Below are 6,000 nucleotides of genomic sequence, written 5' to 3'. Positions count from 1 at the left end.
GCACTTGGCAGTTGGCCCTTAGATGATGTCCATGGTATGTTTGTTTTACAAGCATAAACATAAACTCTTCTCACCTCAGAACATAGTGGCCACATTCAAATCTGTCTACTGATAGGGAGTCTGTCCAAGTCCTTTGAACTCATGTAATCTAGCATATGCCAAACTCCTGAAATACCACATGCTTCCTGTATTCTTTTCTTAAAATGGACTCTTCCTAATAAATTGATTTTCTGTATATATTTATATGTGAGGGATATTTTGCAACCCAGAAGGCTTAGATTGGATTTTCTGTGCAAGTTTCAGGTTGCAGTTATACTGCCAAAGTCAGCAAATAGTAGATCTAATGGCAAATATGAGGTAGAAACTGGTATTTATTTACTGAAGTGTTTTTGCTTCCATTCAGTAAATCCATGAAGGAAATTGTCTTAAAATGCATCGACTTGCATAAATAGTCTTTTTAAATCGTGTTCCCAAACATACCAGAACCCACATATAATGAAAACTGCTGTTGTCATGAGTAAAGCTTAGTCACTAGTCATTAAATCCTTGAATTCACATGATTTCTTTAAAAGGGAACTCAGAAACTACTCAATATATGTATTTCCTTTTTTAAAGAGAAAATGAAACCATATTGGGTTTTACAATGCTGATTGTCAGTCTGGTAATTGAATTGTCAGATTAAACCTCTTAGTTCCAGACTGGCAGCATTTTCCTTACTTCTAATTGCCACCATGAAAAATTAAGACTTGTCTTTTGATTCATCTTGATTTTATATTTATAACTTACAGCTTCATCACCTTCCTTCTCTTGTAATTTTCCTTCTCATTCATCTTTTCTCATTTATTTATGCCTCAGCACTCTTCTCTTCCTGCTCCTTCATTCAAGCTACAAAACACAGCAATGTGTCCCTGTAGAAAAATGCATTAGGCTAGAGTTTGTTTGCTTTACAGTAAGTCAGATAAATATGTGAAAGAATTAATAACTGTATCCAAACCAGAGCACTCTTTATCTGTCTCCTTCAGGCACAGTTAAATTGTCAGATAAAGATCACTGTCCACATACTCGGGCTGCATTTTGTAAGTCTCCACTGATTTTGAAATTTTGCTACATGGAAAACATTTATGATCAGTTACATTTTGCTTTATGGAACAGTCATATTTATGAAGAAAATGCATTTTGCCCATAAAGATGACTAATGATGACAGCAAGAAACAAGTTAACTTGATTTTAGTCTTTATCATCTCAGAATAAAAGCATAAATACTGATATTTCAGTCTTTCTGGTTTGGGGAAAAAAGGCAAGTGTGGGATTGAACTGATACTGTCCATCCAGAGACAGAAGATGTTATTTAGGGAAGAGGACAGAACAACTAATATAATTGAAGAAATAAGCCCTCTAGTTTCCTCATATTGCTGGACTTAACAGTGAAGAATAGTAATAAACTATTGAAAATCAGTTGTTAGATTCTTTATATTTTTTTCTTTGTATTTTTCCACTGAAACCTATAAATATCTTTGTACACCTTATTTAAGTTTTAAAATACTAGCATCAGATTTGCAGAATCAATTCACATGTGTGTACAAGCCTTTTTACCCAAATAGTAGAAAAGGTAGAGTGAAATTCAGTGATTTCAGAAATGTGGCTTTGAAGATGGTGTAGCGCATCAGCTGCTTTTGAAATAAACATTAGATAAACATGTTTTCTTTGAATTACAAGTCTAAAAAGAGGATATGAAAATTAAAATAAGAGTGGGCTGAAATCTTGAATTGTCTTAGTAGTTGCTTTAACTTTTAAATAAATCATATTCTTTCACAATACATACCAACCTATCTAAAATATCCTTTTAAACATGGTCTGTAAGCACGACTAGCAGTTTATTTTTTAACATCTTCCACAGGTTCAGATTAGACATTAGAAAATAATTCTCTGAGAGAGTGGTCAGGAACTGGAATGGGCTGCCAAGGGAGGTGGTGGATTCACCGTCTCTAGAGGTGTTCAAGAAACTTTCAGATGTACTGAGGGACATGATTTAGTGCAAAATATGGGTGACAGGTGAACAGTTGGACTGGATGATCTTGGAGGTTTTTTCCAACCTTGGTGATTCTATGAGTCAAGTTTGTTGGCTGTCTCATGAAATGAGAGATTTGGAGGCTGCATTCTAAAAGACAAGGTGAATTACAAAATGCATTTCCCTTTTTCCTCACTCAAACACACATCTAGTTTGATCTGTTGCTTACAGCATTCCAGGTCCTGAAATTAAGGTGATGTGAGTCAGTCAGTTAGACTTCATAAAATGATTGCTATATGCACTGTATTTCAACTGCACTATATCAAAATTAAAATTTTAACTTTGGCCATTGTCCAAACCTTTTCAATATGCCTTCCATTTCTTTTGCAGTACATCAATTAGAGAGGCCATCTCTCTTCTCAATGAAAGTTAAGTTGCTGGTATATGAAAAGCACCAGCTCCTTTTAATATAATTTCCCCCACTGCTTTGTATTCTTCAAATTTAATAGCAGTGAGACTGACTGGTGTTACTCTTCTTTACGCAGTTTTTCTTAAATACTGAAATTGCCACCATTAAATTGTTTGTGGTTTTTCGCTTGATTGAAGCACTGTGATAGGCAATTGTCTAGCATAATCTGACATTATTTCAGGAAGATTTTTCCTTCTGGTTTGGAAGTAATGTGTAGGATGAAAATTACGTATTTCTTAAAGGATGTGCTTTTTTTTTTTTTAACTATTTCAAATATGTACATTTTGTTCATGCTCTATAATAGATGAATGTAGAAGTCTTTTTCGCTTGTTTGAAATTCATGGAAAAAGTCCATACTATTTCCTCTGATAACATAAAGAAATTATGCCCCAGAAATATATTGAAAATTGACATGTAATAGATTCTGTTGTAAAAGAGAAATAATAGATATATCCCAGTTGAGTTCCTGGACTCTATTAATTTTCATTTACTTTCATCTGTTCAAACTTTTGCAGTGCTCTGTGGCATCTCATATAATACATCAGGGAAATTACAGCTGATTTCTAAAGCCTATTTAAAGAAAATGTTGAATGAAATTAAAAGACTCAGCACAGAAGTTATAGGAAGAGATGGCTTTCCTGCTCCCACAAATTTAAGGGATGTACTGAAAATCACTGTAAAGATCGAGGGAGGTGATCCTGCCCCTCTGCTCTTCACTGGCAAGGCCTCACCTGCAGTACTATGTCCAAATGTGGAATTCTCAGTACAGAGAGACATAGACCTGTTGGAGAGCATCCAGAGGATGGCCACAGAAATAATCCAAGGGAACACCTCTTATGAGGCCAGGCTGAAAGAGCTGGGGCTGCTTAGCCTGAAGAAGAAATGGCTCTGAGGTGAACTGATAGTGACCTTCTAATATCAAAAAGGGAGCTTTGGGAAAGAAGGGAACAGACTCTTTAGAAGGGTCTGCGGTGATAGAACTAGGGGAAATAGCTTCATGATTAAAGAGAGGAGATTTAGGTTGGATATAAGGAAAAACATTAACACTAGGAGTGGTGAGGCACTACAACAGGTTGCCCAGAGATGTGGTAGACAGTTTGCCCCCGGAAACTTTCAAGGCAAGGCTGAATCAGGCCCTGGGCAATCTGATCTAACTGTGTGTATCCCAGTTCATTGCAGGGGAGTTGGACTAGATGACCTTTGAAGATCCCTTCCAACTCTAAGGATTCTGTGATTCCATGTTTCCTTCCTTAGTAACTGAAAAGTCACAACCTTTGATTGTCAACACCTTCCAAGGTAAAGATTATCAGAATGCTGAAATAAATATAAGACAAATTAAATGTTGTGGATACTGTTTAAAAAGAAAAAGATATTTAAATGCTGTGGATTAGTGAGGACTTCTTATTAAGATTTTGATGTAACCTAAAAAAAGAGAAAACCTTAAAATTCCCAAATGATTCAAAAATAGCTAAAATACCTTTCATTGTGTCTTTGTATTGTTTCTTGTTCAGAAATACAATTTATTCTTTTACAGAATTTGATGGTAATCTTTCTCTTTATATACTTATGGGAAGATAATCTATATAAAGATATGTGGCACTAATCTCCATGCCAACTGGATTACATGTAATTGAAAGAAAACCATCTGCAAACGTGCATCTTCTTTTCTTGACTAATTTCTGTAGCATAGTTTAACAGATCCTTGCACCACTACTACAGGATTTATGTGCTTAGAAAACAAGAATGAATGCTCCACTTCATAAGAGAAACAAAATACATATAATATATATATTATACATATAATAATGCATATACATATAACATTTAACATATAAGCAGTAGATTATTAATATAACACCATAAATTGCATAATTTGGCTTATAGGATACAAAGAGCAAAAAAAAGTATTAATATGATCCTTTCCATTGAGATGTCTTGAAATGTCTACCTCCAGTTTCCAGCTTAGATGGTTTACCATTTTTTTTTTTTTTTTTGCATGGATACTGACTTGTCACTGTTTCCGAATTTCTTATTGTTTTTGACAAAATTATTTCAGTCTGGATTAATTTCTCTAACACATAGAAGGGCCAACAAGAATTCCAACTTTTAAACTGATTCCATATTTCATGGGAGTACTGACAGAGATGAACTCGTACACTAAAGAAAAGATTTAACAACAGCAATTTTTTTTTTTTTTCCCCCCCCGATGATTTGAACCAGGCTTATTTACTTCTATTTTACTTGTTTTTCTCTTCTGAATTTACATCTACAGCCACAGCTCAAATTCTTAAACTTTTCAATAGCTAAAAATTTTTATTGTAGCTAGGGTCAAGTTATGTTTTCCTTATGATGTTAACAGTTTAAACAATGCAAGAAAACGGTGTTGTCTTCTAATTACTCTATACCAGTAAAACAGTTTCAGATGATTGTTATGACAAGCAAAATACATATCCTTCATGTATCTGTGAAACCCGTGTCTTAATCCAAAGGGTAGAAACTGAGATCAGAATGTATGAATTATAATTTTGCAGTCAGTATTCAGATTCTCTTCAGTAGAATAGATATTTTCAGCTTTTTTTTTTTTTTTTAATCACACTTATGCTTAATGGATTAAGTGGAGGGGAAAAAAAAAAAATTGCTTTCCATGGAAAGCTACAGGGCCTTCCTCAAATCTCAGGCGGCAGCAGGCTGTAGTGCTGCTTTTTAACACCATCTGTTCTTTGAGTTTTAAATGTTTCATGGGAATTGAAGTGTTCGGGTTTTCCTGTTGACAGCTCAAGTTTAGCAATATGCTCTCAGGCAGCAATGAAAATCTAAGCAAATACATATCTCAAAGTTTTACATCTTTGAAAAGGTTATGCCATACAGTGAATATAGAACATATATCAATAAATCTAGTGAATATCAATATTTATTTATTTTTCAATAATAAATGAATATAGACTATATATCAATAAATTTCTATTCAACACAGTATATAAATATATTTGGGGATAAAGCTAGTAGAGTGATTCTGCCCTACTAGTAATTCTAGATACATATTTCAAGTATTTAAGTGCTCTTAAAACAAACAAACAAACAATGTAGCCATTAATGAAAGAACCAAAATAGTTCAATATTAAAAGTATGTCCACTACTGCAGGAAATCAAATTTTAAAAACATCTGTATGGAGAAAGAATTCAGTGAGTGGAAGAACATGCAAAATGCTTAGAGGATACCATATGCATTTGTAAGAACATCTAGTTTGCAAGAGATAATAATCTGGCATAGGTTGATTCTTTACTTCCCCTGCATTGATAGAAATCTATCTTTCAGTAAAAAAAATCCTGTTTATCTTCTTTGGTGGGTATTAAATATATACTCCCATTTTACCTCACTGTGAACTTGCTACCAATGAGAGATAATTTTAAACTATGTAGGTCTCTTTTCTTACATTAAAATTCTGAATGCTTATTCAGAGCATACACTCTAATGAGAATGTGTCTCTTCATAACATTTTTTTATATAGTGACAGATGATGTT

This window comes from Tympanuchus pallidicinctus, unplaced genomic scaffold (assembly GCF_026119805.1).
Source record: "Tympanuchus pallidicinctus isolate F22 unplaced genomic scaffold, pur_lepc_1.0 scaffold2, whole genome shotgun sequence".
NCBI classification, from domain to species: domain Eukaryota; kingdom Metazoa; phylum Chordata; class Aves; order Galliformes; family Phasianidae; genus Tympanuchus; species Tympanuchus pallidicinctus.
Note: the sequence above shows the minus strand (reverse complement) of the source record.